The following is a 19,281-nucleotide window of genomic DNA, read 5'->3' as shown; positions in this document are numbered from 1 at the left end:
TTTATGCATATTTATAATACTAATGTTTGTAACTGCCTTTTAAATTTTAGGGGGAGGGGGTAAATTTAAGGATAAATTCTTCTGCTATTTTCTTTTTATTATTATTATTTTATTTTATTTTATTTTTTGAGACTGTTCTTGTCACAAAACTTAAGAAATAAAATTCTTAAAAATGATCTTCTTCAACATCACTGTAAATAACTTTTAAAATTAGATCCATCTTAGAAAAAAAGATGTTCTTAAGAAAATATTTTAGAACTTAAGATTTATTTTCAAGAACTGCACTTAGAACATTCTAAAGAACTTAAGCACGGCTTGAGGCATCATTCTTGTCCTTTTAGTCTGAAAACAGTGCCTGAAAAAGAAGAAAAAGAGAGACATAGTATCAAAGTTTCGCAACAATACTGGAATATGAAGCATTTTGTTGGGTGTGTTTTATTGTTTGAGTGGCATTCTCATGTTTAATGGGGAAAAGAAAATGTTTGTTTGTTTGTACAAGAGTATCCGTGCGTGGGCTTTTATTTGGGTGAAAGTCATGCGGCGTTCTGTGCGGATGAGCGTGAGGACACAAGCAAACAGAAGTTGGAGAGTAATTGGAAAAGACATCGGGTGTATATAAAGACGGATCGGGCTGCTATCTGGGCCTCCTCCCCTGAGCTTTAGTCTATTAACACTGCCACTCTTATCATCTGTGCTGCACCTGACAGGCCTTAATCACACTCTAATGGATTTAATTACCTTACACAGGTATCCTGCATACAAGCAAGCCTGCTGTCTACATGGTTAAAGAGACACAAACCAGGGAGATGATACAGGTGGCTTTGGTGATAGGCTTGTTTTGTGTTAAAAGGTCATAAAACACTGAACTGGCCAGTGTCTCTGGTCACACACACACACGTTTTCATGTTTTATGAGGACATTCCATATTGCTGTACAAACTGTATATTCTATATACTAACCCTAAACCTAAACCATTTAAAAAAAAAAACATAATTTTGTGTGATTTATAAGCTGTTTTCCTCATAGGGACCAAAAATGTCCCCACATTTTTGTCCCCACAATGTAGGGTTTACCAGAACACCCCCCACACACACACACACACACAAAATGTGGGAGATAGCAACGTAGATGTTTAAGATTAATAGTTTTTATGGTATGTGTGTATGCATTAATTTGATTTTCCTCTAGGATTCATAGACAGGAAGAATGTCAGACTTTTATTCAGGCAAACGTAACTTATATTTTAATGTGTTTATGCTATTCAGGCTGTTGGCTGCATAGTCTTTTATCTGTCACTTTAGACATTTGACACATATTCTACAATTTCTGTAACGCTTCAGGCAGATGAATCATAAAGGCGCTGTAAATATTTATATTAAAATGTTTGAATTTAATGCTTTTTATATTCAGACAAAACAGACCGTTTGTTTTGTCATATATTATTAGCTGTCACTTTTCTTAAAACTCTTATTTTTTTCAAGCAGGGTTATTATAACTAAAACTAAAATGATCCTGTTTCTTAAAATAAAATTAACTGAAATATATATAACTTTGCCAAGACATTTCCCATTTTCATTTATTGTAACTTGATGTCCTAAAATAACTAAAACTGAAATAAAAATGAATAACATCTATATAGACATACTAATACTTTTAACTGAAATTAAAATGAAAACGGAAAATATAAACATAAAACTGAATAGTGATGTTAACAAATCCCTTATGGATGTCCATTTCCAAAAAATAATTGTGAAAATAACAATAATAAAGTCACACTGCGAAGTGCAAAATATAAAATTGCTATTACGAGAAACAAAGTTGCAATAATGTGAAATAAAGTCACATTTGTAAGATATAAGGTAACAATTTTAAGATATAAAGTTGCAATTGAGAGAAAAAAAAACTGAGGGAAAAAACTTTGCAATTACGGCAAATAAAGTCACAACTTTAAAAAAATAATAATACAGTTGAAAAAAAAAAAAAGAATACAAGAAATAATTGTATATTGTTTACTCTGAGACACGGAAACAAAACAAACAATATAAAGTAAAAATGTGTGTGTGCATGTGTGTGTGTGTTAAGAGATAAAGGTTAGGTTGAGAAATATCATTAGCTCGGCATTAAATAGAAGTCCTCTGACAGAAATACAAATGTCCACATGCTTGTTTGGGTGGATTTGGAAGGAGGAGGCTGATGTAAAGAAGCCAGACAGAAAAGAGAATTCAAAACACGACCACTCAAGCTAGCGCCAATGACAGCAAACATCATGAAAAGATATGGAGAGAGGGAAAAGTACAGAAAGGAGACAGATGAAAATGAGAACTGTAAAATAAATGACATCTGAAGCCATTTCCTGCGGGTCTTGCCATGCTGTGCAGATTTGAAACTTTATGGAGTTATATGGCGACTTAAATTTCCATTAGCTGAGGAAGAAATATAAGTTTTTTGTGATGAGAGATTTTGGCATACAGTGTCTTCTATGATGGATGTGTGCAAACCTAGTACCAAAGAAGGACCCATAATGGTGAAAAAAATTACCATTGTAAACCTCTTCCATTCTGTCATGTACAATAAGCACCGTTCTGTATTGCTGAATATGTCCTTCGCTTGAACAAAACAACTCCGGATACATGGTTGCATTTCAATGGTAAAACGGTAGTCTGCAGTCAGTGGGCAGCTGTTGAAGGAGCAGTTTTCATCAGATCCAGCTTTCATCACTCGTCCAGGGGTGAGCTACCGCTGTTATTGCCTTGGACATCAGCGCGCATGCAATAGCATGGCCTCCAGAGCACCCTACAGCTTTAACCAAGATAATAAAATGCCTTTGCGAATCCCTCACACACTGAGAAAAAGGATGCTAACATCAGAGAACTCAAGCTACATCTACCAGAGCTTAGCTGGAACTTACCTAGCGTTGGCGTTTCGTTTTTGAAGCAAGGGATGATTGAGATGATTTTGGATATCATTTTCCTCACTGCAAGTCTCAGGTGATCTAAATAAAATAAATAAATAAATAACATAGCAATGCAGCATGTGACACTATGGGCCCTATCATACACCCTATCATACATGTTTGCAATGCGACGCCAGGCGCAGCACAAGTATTTTTTGCTAGTTTCAGCCCGACGAAGTTCTCATTTTCACATCCAGTGCCACGTTGTTTAAATAGCAAATGCACTCGCGCCCACCTGTTCGCCCATGTGCATGCTGGTCTGAAAATTAGGTATGTACAGGTGCATTGTTGGCGTGTTGCTATTTTGAGGCAACTGAAAACGACGCAGTATTTTATTTATTTATTTGTTATTTAAAAGGTGCGTTAGTAATATCAAAGACTATAGAATAACACAAGATGTATTGTTTTGAATGGGAGAAAGTGCAACTCGCAATATGGCGGAATAAGTCCCGCCTTCTAAATAAGAGCCAATCAGCGATTGGTAAAGTCATCGCGTCACTGCAGCGGCTGTTAGAAGCTCCGGTTCGTATAGAAACAGTCAGACACGCGCCTCCGAAATAAGAGACAAGAGACGCGCATTCAGGACTGTGCATGCACATTAGCTTGATCCAGCCTGAAAAAGACTGTTTTTTGTCATGATTTGAGCGTTTAGAAACAAAATTTATGAGACAATTGTTGTCAGATTTCATTGGTGATTTCAAATATGAAATTTAATCAAAAGCTTGGCAAACAACTTTGGAGAATTTGATGTTTCCTCATTCAAAGAGATAGGAGCTGCACTTGAATGCCCGAGAGGCGTTTCAAAGATGGCCGCCGAGTGAAATGAATTTGGTAATATGCGCCTATAGGCGGGTGCACAATGCACGTACCCTCTGCTTGTTACACACACAGGGACACGCAGCAGCACATATTTAAATAATGTATTTATTTATTTATTTATTTAAATATTAAAAATAAAAGGATTCCTCTCTGGAGAAGAGTTCAGTCTTGCAATTTCCGCCATGTAAATAGCGAATCCGCCATGGCGCAAACGCAACTGGCTTTTAAAGGGAATGGGAGATGAGACTCTGAATGGTTTATTGCATGTTACGCCCAAAACACACCCATAACTCTTTAAGAGAATAGGTACAACCCTTTTGGATCATGCCAACGCTGACCATTTTTTCCGTTAAACCATTAAACTAGCAAAAGAGGATTCGGACACGCCCGGACACGGCCACCATGTGCTTAAATCATTAAAATAGGGCCCTATGTGTTATCGTTAACTAAAACTAAAATTGTTAAAAATCAAATTAATTTAAAAAATATATATATAAATATTAGATGAAAAACAAACTGAAAAAATTGTTTAACTGTCGTCTGAAATAAGTTGAAGTACTAAAATTAGTAGACTGAAACAAAAATATATATTAAAGCTAAAAAGAAATATTAATAATAATAATAATGACAAAAGCAAATAAGAAATGAATAAAAATTAAATAAACTAAATTTAAAACTGTAAGTATAAAAATAAAAGCTAATTCAAAATATTAATAAATAGTCTGTAAATAATAGTAAAATACACTGGTGACACTTTATATACATGACGATTAAAAAACATAACTTCTGCTGAACTACTGAGATAATGGATCATGTTTTGTGAAATTCAGTTTAGAGATCAGTTTACAAGACCAGGCAAATTTTTAGCATTTTTTGTATTTTCTGGCATTAGCCACCTATTTTATTTTTGCACTGTGACATATTTCAGTGTAAAACTGTACATTCAACAGGGAAAACAATTTATTGTGGCACAGCGATTTGAAATTTATCCATTGGGAAATGATTGGATAGTAAAAAATGGGTGTTACATATACCAGAATGAAGCCAAAACTATTCTGAGTTTGCTGAAACAAAGCCTAAGTTAGTTATTGGTTAATGTTATCCAATAACCTGTGGGCTTACATGACGTCAGCAGAAAAGGAAAGTAGTTTCAGATGAAGAGCGATTTATTAAATTTGATTGAAGGTTACAAAGACACACTTTTCTTTGGAATAACGTGCACCAGTGAATTGTTAACAAATAAGACCAAGAATGTGCATTAGGAAAGTAAACAGAGACAGTTTTAATTTCATGTTGACATTTGTGTGTTGAGAGCCACAATGAGATTTTTTCCCTTTTGTTTGGGTGCAGCACTAGTGTATGTACCAAGAGGGGCCTGACGTTGATGGAGAGGGTGATTTCAGGCCTTGCCGTTAGCAGGAGGAGATAGAATATCTTCTTAAGGCCCAAGGATAGCACTTTTTATGAGATGTTCATTGCAGAAGCTACATCAACCTGTCTAGAGCTACTGCAAGCCCATCGCCTCCTTCTCTCCCTCTCTTTCATCACTCCCATTCTCTTGCCCATATCCACTACCTCTTTCCTCTGCCTCTTTCATTGAACTTTTCATGCTCTGAAAAAAATAAATAAATATATGTATACAGATTTTTCCTCAAATCATCAACAGGACTGTAAATGCAGGGAGAGTCACATCAAATCAGTGAGAGGAAGTGGAAGCCAAACACAGGCTTATTACTGCTCAAAAAAATACTCTTACAAAAGAAGTACAGTATTACTTTTTGTTTGCCATGATATTTATATTCATTTTAAAGGGTTAGTTCACCCAAAAATGAAATTTCTGTCATTAATTACTCATCCTCATGTCGTTCCACACCTGTAAGACCTTCGTTCATCTTCGGAACACAAATTAAGATATTTTTGAGGAAATCTGAGAGGTTTCTGAACCACACATAGGCAAAGACATTGTTAAAATAGTCCACGTGACTGACATGGAAGAGAAGAAATTGTTGAATAAAGTCATTATTTTTGTTTTGTTTTTGCGCACAGAAAGTATTCTCGTCACTTCATAACATTAAGGTTGACCCACTGTAGTCACGTTGACTATTTTAACAATGTCTTTTCTGGGCCTTGAAAAGTGCAATGACCGTGCTGCCTGTGTGGTTCAGAAACCTCTCGGATTTCATCAAAAATATCTTAATTTGTGTTCCGAAGATGAAAGAAGGTCTTACGGGTGTGAAACGACATAAGGGTGAGTAATTAATGACAGAAATTTCATTTTTGGGTGAACTAACCCTTTAAGTATTCATATAGTACCATGAAAATGCTATGATATATGAATATTAAAATCATAAAGTACCGTTATACAGATCAAATACTGCCATCAATTTAAAATGAAAACAAGTAAAGATGTAATAAAACATTAAAATGTAAAAAATTGTTATCAATTAGGTTATTCATTCATTAAATAATTATTATCAAATATTTACATAATAATTATTAATTAATCAATTATGTTAACATTAGTTACAATAACAATGAACAATATTTTACAGCATTTATTAATCTGGGTTATTATTAAATTCAACATAAACATCTACATTAACATCAAGTTAACATTACATTAATTAAAAATAAACAATATTGTATTTATGAATATTATAGATTAATAACTGCAGTAAAAAAATATGTTTCCATATAGTGCATGATACCTATTGCATTAACTAATGTTAACAAATTTATTATTATTATTATCAGTAGAAGTACATATCAATAACAATAGCAAATTGACATATCACATTAACAGAAACAAAATGGATAGTGATTCTAGTTAGTGTTCAAATTCTAAATGTCAATAAACACAATTTATATGCACAAAATTTCAATTCTTCAATTCGAACAGGATTAAAGGGTTAGTTCACCCAAAAATGGAAATTCTGTCATTAATTACTCACCATAATGTCATTCCACACCCGTAAGACCTTCGTTCATCTTCAAAACACAAATTAAGATATTTTTCTTCGAAGCTTTACGAATCTTTTGTTTCGAATCAGTGGTTCGGAGCGTGTATCAAACTGCCAAAGTCACGCCCCCCAGTGGTGAACCATTGAAATTTCGAAACACTTATGATGTAACGAAGCCTCGTTTACTGAAATCACATGACTTTGGCAGTTTGATACATGCTCCGAACCACTGATTCGAAACAAAAGATTCGCCCATCACTAGATATTGTTGAATTATTTTTTTTTTTTTGGCACACAAAAAGTATTCTTGTCGCTTCATAACTTTAAGGTTGAACCACTGTAGTCACATGAACTGTTTTAAATATGTCTTTAGTACCTTTCTGGGCATCTGAAAGTGTTAATTATCTTGCTGTCAATGGAGGCCTCACTGAGCCATCGGATTTTATCAAAAATATCTTAATTTGTGTTTTGAAGATGAATGAAGGTCTTACGGGTGTGGAACGACATGAGGGTGAGTAATTAATGACAGAATTTTCATTTTTGGGTGAACTAACCCTTTAAAATATTATACACTCTTAAAAATAAAGGTTCTTTTTGAACATCTATGGTTCCACAAAGAACCCTTAACATCCATGAAACCATGAATTCCATTTCCAAAAAAGGTTCTTTTTAGCAGGAAAAGATTATTAAAATCAAATAAAATGGTTCTTTTAAGAACTGATCACTGAAAGGTTCTTTGGGCAACCAAAAATGGCTCTTCTATGGCATCGCAGTGAAAACCCCCTTTTGGAACCTTTATTTTTAAGGGTGTATGTGAAATATTCAGGGCAAACTAGTCCCACCCATGTTTTGTCTCTTTGTTAAACCATTCAACTCATTTAAACAAGTGTGTTTCGAACTAAGCAACAACATCCATCAGCAACTTCCTCCAAACCACTACATTTTATAACACACAGCAATCTAAGAGTAGTGTGTGTGTGAGGGAGAGATGGAGAGAAATAGAGATAGGATGGCAGGTGGCTGTCGACACAGTGAAAACACAGCCCTGCGGAATTGTTGTGCCTCACTGAGCACTACCACCCCCCACCTACCCCCACCCAACAAACACCCTTCATCACCACCTTCCTCTTCTCCCTCCTCCTCTCCTAGCCTTCATCAGAGAAGAGCCGTCAGCATTTACATTTCCCATCAGCCCCCGGAGACTTGCCATCATCACACAGCTTGGCTCAGTGACCCCCAGCTCCTATCTGCCATGTTCCTCTTCCATGTGAGCGCGAACACACACTCACACACGCATTTGGATGGCACAGGCGATGGGGGATGGGGCGGCACAGGGTATAGCAACTGTAAAGCTAAATTATTGCCAATCAGATTTTGTTCACAGCTCAACTGTTAGACAAATTGCAGCTTGTGCTATTTGCCATGGGTCAGAGAGCTGAGTAATTTCATTTTAATAAGTCATATTTGACGCAAGATGACACTACAAATACACACAGATATGTACACGTGTATCCATGTATCCCATCCACACTAACGCAAAAACAAAGAATCCTCTGACTTACTTCCCCTGTATAAGTTGTATTTTGTACACCAAAAAAGTGTTGATGGATGGTTTGCACTCTAGTCTTTTCAGAAACTTTTCCAAAAACTAGTAAAGAGCACCTACAATTCTGGACCTTTTCGGAAGCCTTTGTTTTATTTGGCATATATTATCTGTCTTCCGTTGTCCTTGAAAGGTCTTTATAAACCCAACAATGCACGATCAAACTCATTTCTGCCTCAGACATAAATACCGCTGTTGAATTTAAATAGCTCAGCTGGTAGCCATCTGATTTATTTCATTTTATTTTAGAGAAAATGCAGTCTCTCCATCCACGCAGCCAATCTAAATTCTGCGCTGGCTGCACAGGAGGCAAGTTGATTAAATTAATATATATCTGAGCAAATAAACAACTTCTACCTTCAGGGCTTATGGTCGGTATTCCTTTAGAACTCCGAAGAAATCAAAGCGCTTGATATCCACAGCTGCCAAAATGGCATCAAAATCAGCCTCGGTATAAACACATCAGCCATTCCAGGCAACGGCAGCACAGATGTACAGTAAAAGGAAATCTCAGATGATAAAAAAAAAAATAATAATTTGGAAATAGACAGTAAATTTCTCTCTAAACTGGAATTGGTCTCAAAGGGCTCGGCGTCCGCGGCCTGTCATGTTGTGTAGCGGTGTCTTTGAAGTCGCCCATCAGTGGCGCTAGCAGAACCCACTTCTGAGGCCGGCTTCCCTTTCAAGTGTTCATCAAGTGTCCGGGTGTTGCTACATCTGCTGTGAAGCAGATAACCGGTGTGCCGTCATGGAATTCTATTAAATCCAACAATATTTTCTATGCTAAAACCATATTCATTAAAAGGGTTCAAGATTCCCAGTGTAAGGTACATTCAGATTATTACTGGTAACTAGGGCTGTGTGATAGATTAAATATTCATGATATATATTTTATGCTTTTTTATATATATATATATATATATATATATAATGATGATTGTGCAGGCCTGGCAGTATAAAAAACATTTATAAGAAACATTGTGAATATGACACAATTTTAATTTGACCTTTATTCGCCCATTAAGTTTCCTATAGACCATGTCATTGTTTTGTGATCCCTCTTTGTCTTGGCTTTTGAGAGTATAGAGCATTAAGCGGCTTTTCTGACTCACAGAAATGTTCACAAAAGTCTTTATGTGGCATTTTTCATATATTTTTATTTAATAAATACATTTAGTTTGGGGACAGTAAGAAATTATTACGTTTATTTAGCAAGGATGCATTAAGGGTGCATTAAATTGATCAAAAGTGACAAAGACTTTGATAAAAAAAAAAAAATTCTATTTCAAATAAATTCTTTTGAACTTTATATTCATCAAAGTATCCTAAAAAAAATGCATCACGGTTTCCACAAAAACATTATCACGATGATTTCTGAAGGATCATGTGACACTGAAGACCCTGAAGCCATTTACACCACATCGTTTCCACATAAACATTTGGCCATTCATTTGAAAACGGCATTCAAATTGCAAGTTTTTTTCGATACCGTTATTGTCACTATTGTCACGAATTTGTGAAAACGGTGACGTCATGCGCATGGGTATAACGTGTTCAGTCTATAGGCACGTAGTGTTACGTAGTCGCCAACTACTGGCCTGGCATGGATAATACAGCGTTTTTAGTCGTTTTCGTGGATCTGTGAACGGGGATTGTTTTGACAACATTGCCTTCTGTATGTGAAAAACTGCAAAGGAAAAACTTTTCCGTTTTTAGTAGTTGTGTAAATGTACCCTAAGGGCTTAAAAACACAACTGCAATAGAAACAGGTGCATAGCTAATCAGAAACCATAGAAACAGACTAGTGGTGGGAAAAAGGGAACAAAGGAAACAGGTACAGGAACTAGAACTAAACCAAAACAGAACAAACACATGACAGTCCTAAGAGTTCAAGTTATTTACATACAGTATAACACATCACAAATGAAACACAGACCTGTACAACAGTGCTCAACCCAGATCCTTCTGTTTGCCAAAAATTTAGCCCTTGACAGCCTATTACCGCTTCTCACACAGTATAATTACACAAAGCGATTCCAAAAGGGAAGGAGTTAGAAGGTCCAGGATCTCGCAAAAATAAAGACAATATTATCTTTTAATTAAATTCACATCGTTTCGCAAAAACGCGTTACTGTATCATTTGGAAAGTCCTTCTGACACTTTCTCCGGCGCCGAGCGGGTTGATCGGAAAGCTAATTTTAAACTTAAATGTATTTCTTTTAAATAATCAGATCAAACCACAGATAATCAGTTCCACACTACCTGGTAATTGAAAAACTGTTTAATCTGACGCTTTAATAGATTATTTCTTTGAAGCACCATTAAACCTGGTCTTTCAATCTAAAACTGATGCAAGAACTGCAGCAGCAAAATTTCACACACTTTTATCCCGTTCTTAAAGGCATAGTTCACCCAAAAATGACAATTCCATCATCATTTACTCATGCTCATGTCATTACAAACCTGTATGACTTGCTCATGAATGTGCTGGTTGCTCTTTTCCATCCAATTACATAAATTGGGAAAAGATGCAGAGGCAGCATACAAGTATCATAAAGGTGGTTGAATACCTTTTACAAAATACATTATTTTGATGGTCCACTTTAGACAGGGTGGCCACAGTCCCATATTTCAGCTCTATTTTTAGTGTCCTGTCCATCCCATCCTGTATTCCACCATGAGAAATCTGGTCACCCTAACTTTAGACATTCTAGGGTTGTCAAAAGTACCGACTTCGGTACCAAGTCGGTACTGAAATTGTAAAAATGTGAGGATACCAGCATTTCCCCTTAGCATCTTGAGCGCTGTTGAGTGGATTCTTAAACACCTCTGACTGGCCATTGTGTTCATGTGCTCAACAGATATGTCCGTCTATCAGTTACTTATAGAATATCTAAAGTGGTCTGAAATAAAGTGTTAGCTTTTAGTGCTATATTCCAAGTGTACAGATGTCATAAATAGGTATGTTTGAGAAACAGACCCAAAATTTGACATTATTAAAAAAAAAACTCAAAAACGGAGTCAGTCAGTTTCGTAAATGAATCATTCAGACCATGCATAGAATTGAGATATTTTCAGTATTGCTTCTTTTTTCCACAGAATAAGTTTTTATTTTTTTAATGTTTCAAATTTGGTTTAAAAAATGTTTAAAACTATTTCTTTAAATGCAGTTCAAACACAGGCTGGGCCAGATGAGGTAGGGATTTTAATGGTAAAGGCTTACAGTAATGATGATGTAGATTTTACCGCTCCATGCCGTGATGATGAAGATCGGAGTCAGGCCGTGTAAAGCCAGCCCCCGCTCTTGTGATTGATGGCCCAGGTGGCGAGTCAAGGGGCTAAACACCACTAAAAATGCATAGGCACTACACCTCACGCCCACCTCTCAGCAGTCATTCAGTGAAGCATACATCACCTTAATGAAAATGAGATGCTAATGCACTAATTAAAGAGCGGAGTGTAAGCCGACCCACTCTGAGGAGTTTCACTAGCTTTGGCTTGCCATTGTGCCTCGGTTCTGGTCTAAAGAACCCGAAATGAATTCCACAGAGGCACAGCCGCGAGGACAGGATAGAAATTCAACCTCTGATTCAACAAAAAAATGGCATTCAGCGAAGAGATGGACCATTGTGGGTCTCAAAGTAGCTGATGAGGTTAGAAAAAAGGCATTTTTGCCTTTTATTATGATAGGATATCAGGAAGGAGAGGGGGGGCGGGATCAGGAAAGGTCCGCGAGCCGGGACTAGAACTCAGGTCACAACGGCGCTATATGTAGGCGTGTTGCCCACGAGGCTATCGGTGCCGACAAAAAGAAATTTGCCAAATTTCAAAAAACAAAAATTGGAAAGATTTAAAAAAAAAACAAATATACCAAATACTAATTTAAAGCTCAATAAGAAGTAATTAAAAGTAATTGTACTTTTTTTTGTTCTGTAAAAAAAAAAAAAAAAAGTTTTCTCGAATATAAAAATTGTGACATTACCTTCACATTGTTCCAAACCCACTGGCTTTCTTTTTTCATGTTTTTCCCAGAAATCCACTGTCTGCATCCATTCCGATATGGAATCTGTAAATGCAACAAGTCAGGTTTGACATCAGTGGCATCATGACATCATTGACAGTTGCATGTCACATGGTCAATCATAACATGGCAATATGTGGACATTTAAATTAATGAGATATGAGAGCCACAGCTTCACTTTTGGTTGAACTGTTGCTTTTAAGAATGTTTTAGCTGCATTTCTTCATATAGCACAGCCATAATGTACACTGCTCAAACCTATCTTTTGTTCATCTACAAATAATTTAATCAAGTTTAACAAAGTAAAACATTTTCACATAATCTGAAAACATAGTCTGAAAACTGGAATGCAAATTGTCTCTCTTCTCACTCTAAAGTCTCTGTATGGAGAGAACCACTCCAAGTTCTTCAAGTCATAATCAGGTTCTGTTATGGGAGTAACATTATTGCTTTCTCTCATCTCCACCTGACCACAAAAGGTCAATGGTGTGCAAATAAGTGCGATTAACATGAAGCTTGCAAATGAGTCTTCTTTTAGACTGGTGAACAAAACCGAAAAGAGGCTCAGTTGATGCATACCGATGTTGCAGGAATACGATGACTCATTTTACGAATATGAGAACATTCGTTATAATATATCTTGACCTATGCAAATGGACTCCTGCAGGGACAATAAGGACAGGCTCTGTGGGGGTCGAGACTAAATGGAGAACCTCTGATATGGAATCATGATTGGAAGATTTAGTACAACTAAAGTTATAGCAGAAGTTTCTGAAGTTCCCAAGGCATGTATGGCATTTAATACCACATCTATATTTAAATTTATTTGCATTTATTCATTTGGCGGATGCTTTTATCCATAGCGACTTACAAGTGAAACCAATGAGTCGTGCCCTACTGATGTTTGGAATGCTGCAACAGTTCGCTTTCTCAACTTATGCACTCTATATGGATGCTGTAGGATATTTATTTGAATCTTTAAAGGTGATGTGTGTAATTATTCATTAAAATACCTTCTTCTTTCCCAGTTTAATGTACAGAGATAACTACATTGGCAAGATGATTTCTGCAAAATGTGTAAACACAGCGGTTGGATCAAAATATTGAAGGACGTTTGAGCATCCTGACCAGCTAATGTCATGAGATTGGGGTGGGAACATCAGTTTGTCCAACCAACCAAGATGGAAAACTTGCTTAAAAACAAATGGAAGCGAATTCACGAATTGATGATGCTTCACCTTCACCTCAGTCAGCATGATATGGAAGAAAATTGCGATAGTATTTTCTACCCTATTGTGACATCCTGAAATGGCTTTTGCCCCCTCTTGGGCCTGGCTCAAGTCCTCCTTGGAAGTTCATATTTCCTACATCCCACATTTCCTGTTACTAATTACGGCATTGTGGTGGCATTCTTTCGTGTTCATCTCGTAAATATGATTTTTCCAACATGCTTTAACACACCATAACAGCTTGCTGACGAATAATACTAGTCCAGCATTAATATAAAACAGCCTGATCTACTGTACCAGGTCATTTCAGCAGGCAGAATTGGACAGATCTGGAGTGCTGGAGTACCTGCTGGAGAACTAGAGTGAAGACTTTGTGTTTTGCCCAGCCACCTTTGTCTTCTCCCTCCAGCGTTCCCCCACATGAGAGCCTGTGGAAAGACAGTGTTGGCTTTTCCTCATGGACTAGGATGTGCTCCGGCGAAGACCCCCTACATATTCATGATGTCTGTGTGTGTGAGAAAGAGACAGTTTCCATCCTGTAGAGAGCCTCCACTTCAGTGATCAAGAGCAGGGAAGAAAGAAACAAAAGGAGGGAGGGAGACAGATAGGAACGGTGAGAAACAAGGAGAGAGGGAGAGAGAAAAAGCTAAACTCAGGGAGAGAGAGCAGCCATCCAATTCATCACCGAGCCCTCAACATGACTGCCGGGCCGTGAGATTGGGAATAAAGACGCTCGCCAGTCTGCATCCAACACAGACGGCAGCACTTCAAAAGCATTCAGTTTCACACCTCTACATACACATGACTGCAAACACTCCCCACTAGGAAAAAAAGACATTCAAACAAACACCGAAACTGGAAAGACAGAGAGAACAAACTCAGAAAGCTCACTGAAGCCCCGCCCCCTTTCGACTACCATCTGCAAATGACTGCTCAGATATCTTTATGATTTGACATTGCTTTGTCTCTTTCAATAAAATGGGCAAAAGCCCCTTTGCTAATTAGATTTCTTGAAATAATTATAGTGGGTAATGAAAATGACCCAGTGGACCTTGGTCATATGAGATAGAGGTGATGCTTTGATTGCATTCATCCACACCATTAATTGCAGTCAGATTCTTCTGAGCGTGATTTCATTCCAAGCAAGATTTTCACCTCGATTCTGTATGATCAGACAGAGCGATTGCCAGAATTTTCTCTCTCTCCATCTCTCGGTGTCTGATTCTGTCTGATTTGCATGCTAGTTGGGGAGCGTGCACACGGATCAATCCCATATCTGCTTATTTAGCCGAATCAATAGGTGCGGATGGACCAGGTGTGGGGTTAGAATGCCACCGGACCTGCCAGACTGGCGCTCTCTTCGTGCCAAAACAAGGTGATTAGATATTTATCCGTTCCTGTGCCAAAGCTACTGAGGATGTGTTTCTGGCTTTCTACTTCAACAAAAGCCTCACCACTGAACTGTTGTCATCTCCAAGGTCAGAGAAATACAAGATGGGGTTAAACTAAAAGACTTTTGCTATTTGAAAAGGTGCAGTTTGTTTTTCTTTTGTAAAACTCACTGCCACAATGGTAAGGCATTGCTATGTAGTTGTTGAAGTGTAGTGCTTTTAGTGCATTGCTAACCAGTAGGGTCTAAAAAGCCCATCACAAAAGCTGCGTTTCCACTGCAGGAACTTTCCCCAGGAACTAGGGACTTTAAAGTGGTAATCGGTGTGTTTCGACCGCAGGAACCAGGGTCTAAATTAAGTTCTGGGTAAAAATTTCCCCCTCAGAAAGTACCTGCTCACTAGGTAGTACTTTTCCAAAGTTCAGGAACTTTCGGGGGTGGGAAATGGGTGCTGAACATGTTGATTGGTTGAGTTCACGCAGCATTTTGATTGGTTGAGTTCACGCAGCATTTTATTTCAACCACCATTTTTAAAAGTCTGTTGCGGGGCGTGCAGCAAGAGCTGTTTGCTATTCGAATTAACAATGGAGTTTAAAAATACGACAGATGGACTGACGACGAGGTCAAGTCAAGTCAAGTCACCTTTATTTATATAGCGCTTTTTACAATGCAGATTGTGTCAAAGCAGCTTTACAGTGATAAATGGTATATAATTTTGGCTGCACAGCAGCTCTTAAAGAAAATGCGGTCAATGTAGGCAGATGCAAAGCACTGTTGAATATCAAATGTCAAGTGTCCCCAACTAAGCAAGCCAAAGGCGACAGCGGCAAGGAACCCAAACTCCAACAGGTGTCATCAGGTGGCAAACAGGTGGCAAACAGGTGTTAAAATGGAGAAAAAAACCTTGGGAGAAACCAGGCTTAGTCAGGGGGCCAGTTCTCCTCTGGCAAACAGTGCTTTGTTACGATTCAGGTAGCTATCATAAGCCCGATAGGATCGCAACATTCAAAGTATTTATTCCAGTTCAATCCAGTTCAATCCATCATATTCATCACGCCGGTATGGATGGTGTGAGGTTCAGGCTTTATTAAGCTTATATGCGGAGGACGAAATCCAGCTGAAACTGGAAAGTTTCGCGCAGTCCTACGTCACCGGACTTAATCTTCACGGTACTTTAGATCGCGATGGAAACACAGACAGCAACAGGTCTGGGGGGAAAAAGTTCCTGGGAATAAAGTTCCTGGGACAGATTGTTCCAGGCAATTTTGGTGGAAAAGCAGCTAAAGTGTCTACTGTGGATATCTCTCAAGTCCCTTTTTAATTCAAATCCAAGGGATTTTGCAACCAATTTTATCTACAATGAGACAAATCTGATCACTAATTAGCAATAGCACACCTCTCCTCAAAAAGCCACATGGTTTAAAGGATCATTTATGTCTGCTCTAGCTGAAAAACGTTCTTAAACTAGTTTTTCATCAACCAGATGATTTGATGGTCTTAGTTGGTCTCCCATGGCTGGTCAATTGGCTCTATTATATTCTAGTCTCTAGATATCACTCAAGTGCCTTTTTAATTCAAATCTAAGGTATGTTGTTACCAATTTTATCTATAATGAGACAAATCTAATTGCTAATTGGCAATAGCATACCTCTCTTCAACTAGCCACATGGTTTAAGGTATTATTTATGTTCATTCTTACTTACAAACACTTTTTTAAACCAGTCTGAGATGAGTTGATGGTCTTAGTTGGTCTTCCAGTCTGGTAAATTGGCTCTATGAAATTAGGTATCACTCAAATTCTGTTTTAATTCAAATCTAAGAGAGTTTATCACAAATTTGATCCATGAGACAATTTTATTGCTAATTAGCAATAGCACATCTCTTCTCAACTAGCAACATGGTTTAAGGTATTGTTAATGTCCATTCTTGCTGAAGAACTTTCTTAAAACAGTCTGAGATGTGTTGATGGTCTTAGTTGGTCTCCCATGTTGGTCAAATGGCTGGTTTTAGAATTGTTTTGGGCAGTTTTCAACCTGTCCAGACTAGAAGGCTAGCGGGCTCTGCAGCTAAATGAGATACATGTCAGTTTTTACCATGCTGAGAGACAAGCTAGACAAGACCCAGGTTTGGAGACCAGCTAAAAAACAAAGAAACAACAACAAAAAAAACCTGGTCTTAGCTGGATTAAGCAGGGTTTTTTTCCAACTGAGGTAGCCTTAACAATGCATTTACATTCTGACGTTTAGGGTTTGGAGTTTGTTGTCCATTCATCTGACAACCAAATCACAATTTTAAAATCAGATACAAGAATCAATAAATGAATGATATTTTAGTAAAGTGACTGAAATGAGGTTCCCATAATTGTTTTTAAAGAACACATTATAAAGCAAAGAGTGCACTATATTTCTTACTGTCATTCTAAACTCTCTTGACTTTTTCTCTTTCACATATACACATGCATGGCAACTCACTTACAGATCTGTGATGCCCTTGCAGAGGTCAGTGGTGAGAGAGGTACTCCTCAGGAAAGGGCCAGCAGGTTGGGTTTTAGTGGTCTGATCTGTGCTTATTTAGAGGCTGTGAATAATGCATGAGACGTCGGTGTGCATGGCTCTGCAGGGATAAAGTGGCTCTCAGCCCGATATCCCAGCATTCCCAGGCCCTCCCAGTCGGCACCGCAGGTGAGCTTCAGCCGGCGCTCCGGAGGTAACTTTCATGCTCTGCTGGGCAAACATTTTCCAGGTCACATTTTCAATTACTCTGAGAGCCATGCCGACTCGCATCCCTCAGGCTCCCTATCACACACGCACACACACGGCCGACGCCCACTCTAAACAAGCTTTGCTTGAGGAGGAAATGAGGAGCGCGAGAGGACAAGGATGCGGGACTCTCGTCGTATGACACCTCTGACAAACAACGGGTTTGTTCTGAGTGTCTGCCAGTGTTCTGCCAGCTTTCAGTCAGTGCCAAACCTGCGGAGGGGGAAAAAACAATCGTGTCAGTGAAATCTGTCAAAAGCATCAGGCTTCAGGGAGGAAATGAACGGACTGTTATCCGGGGTTCACTAAAAGACTTCACGACCTTTTCAAGGACCTAGACTTTTCAACAAGTCTTGAATTTAAAGGGATAGTTCACCTGAAAATTAAAAAGTGGTCATCATTTACTCACCCTCGTGTTGTTCCAAACCCTTTTGACTTGTGGAAAATGAAAGAAGATACATAACAGAATGAAAAGTGAAATTATTTAAATTTGACCATGTGTTATTTCAGGAAATCACGTTTTCACAAGGACAGTTTACACAAGATGATTGGGTTAAGTATTGATACATGTTTAATTTATAAAATGTTTGAATATTTGGTTTCATTTCTTTTTTGTCAAATTATGTTTTTTGCTGACAAATTAGATCTAATAAAAAACTATGAATACCTAACAATCTACAAATACTCTAATTAGAGTTAACTGACGTAGAGGCAAAGGAATGTCTAAAGTGGACTATCAAAATAAAGTCTAACCTTAAAAGTAATTTACCATAATATACATTTAGCATTCATTTTTGGCTTATTTCTGCTTATTTATCTTTCAAATGTTGTAAATAATGCTAATATGCCCTTAATATGTGTTCATCGAATTATTAATTACTGGACAAATAATGCATAATATATGCATAAATAATGTTTATATATATATATATATATATATATATATATAAAATGGCCTTTACTACTGTATATGTTCAGGTAATCATTCAATTAGCAGTGTGTTAATGCTTAACTACTGCATAATTATGGACCCTTAAAAAGATAGTTCACCCAAAAATGAAAATTATCCCATAAATTACTCACCCTCAAGCCACCCGAGGTGTATATGACTTTCTTCTTTCCGCCAAACACAATTGGAGTTACTTTAAAAAATATTCTGCCTCTTCCAAGCTTGATAATGGGAGTGAATGGTGTCATTTTTTTGAAGCCCAAAAAAGCACATTCATCCATCATAAAAGTAATCCACACGGCTCCAGGGGGTTAATAAAGGCCTTCTGAAGCGAAGCGATGTGTTCTTGTAAGAAAAATGTCCAAAATTCTAACTTTATAAACTAAAATCACTGGCTTCCACGAGTAGTTCCGGCGTAAGAGTGACCCCTGACCTGATGTTTGACATACTGATAAACACAGAAGTGCAGAGGTCACAAATTACAAATCTGAGTTGCCCAGCCCTATTTGTTTGAACCGCGAGAGGCGTCTACTTTCACCTAAGCAAAATCACACCTTTATTAACCCCTTGGAGCTGTGTGGATTACTTTTGTGATGGA

General features: G+C 37.6%; 1 long non-coding RNA gene across 3 annotated transcripts; it reads right to left on the bottom strand.

The window, feature by feature from the left end:
- Nucleotides 1-267: 267 nt before the first annotated feature.
- LOC127525561 (uncharacterized) lies at nt 268-18,834 on the bottom strand. 3 transcript variants are annotated; one of them, XR_007933371.1, is made up of 6 exons: nt 17,451-18,834; nt 13,932-14,137; nt 12,318-12,401; nt 2,909-2,992; nt 2,539-2,799; nt 268-355 (listed from the first exon to the last, which is right to left on the bottom strand). It is a non-coding gene; the product is annotated as an uncharacterized LOC127525561 (long non-coding RNA). The 3 variants fall into 3 exon arrangements; XR_007933370.1 differs by lacking the exon at nt 268-355 and having other exon boundaries at nt 363-2,799; XR_007933372.1 differs by lacking the exon at nt 268-355 and having other exon boundaries at nt 363-2,799; nt 13,932-14,090.
- Between the last annotated feature and the right edge of the window lie 447 nt (nt 18,835-19,281).

Source organism: Ctenopharyngodon idella, chromosome 13 (assembly GCF_019924925.1).
Source record: "Ctenopharyngodon idella isolate HZGC_01 chromosome 13, HZGC01, whole genome shotgun sequence".
Taxonomy (NCBI): domain Eukaryota; kingdom Metazoa; phylum Chordata; class Actinopteri; order Cypriniformes; family Xenocyprididae; genus Ctenopharyngodon; species Ctenopharyngodon idella.
Note: the sequence above shows the minus strand (reverse complement) of the source record. Positions and strands in the feature narration are given on the sequence as shown.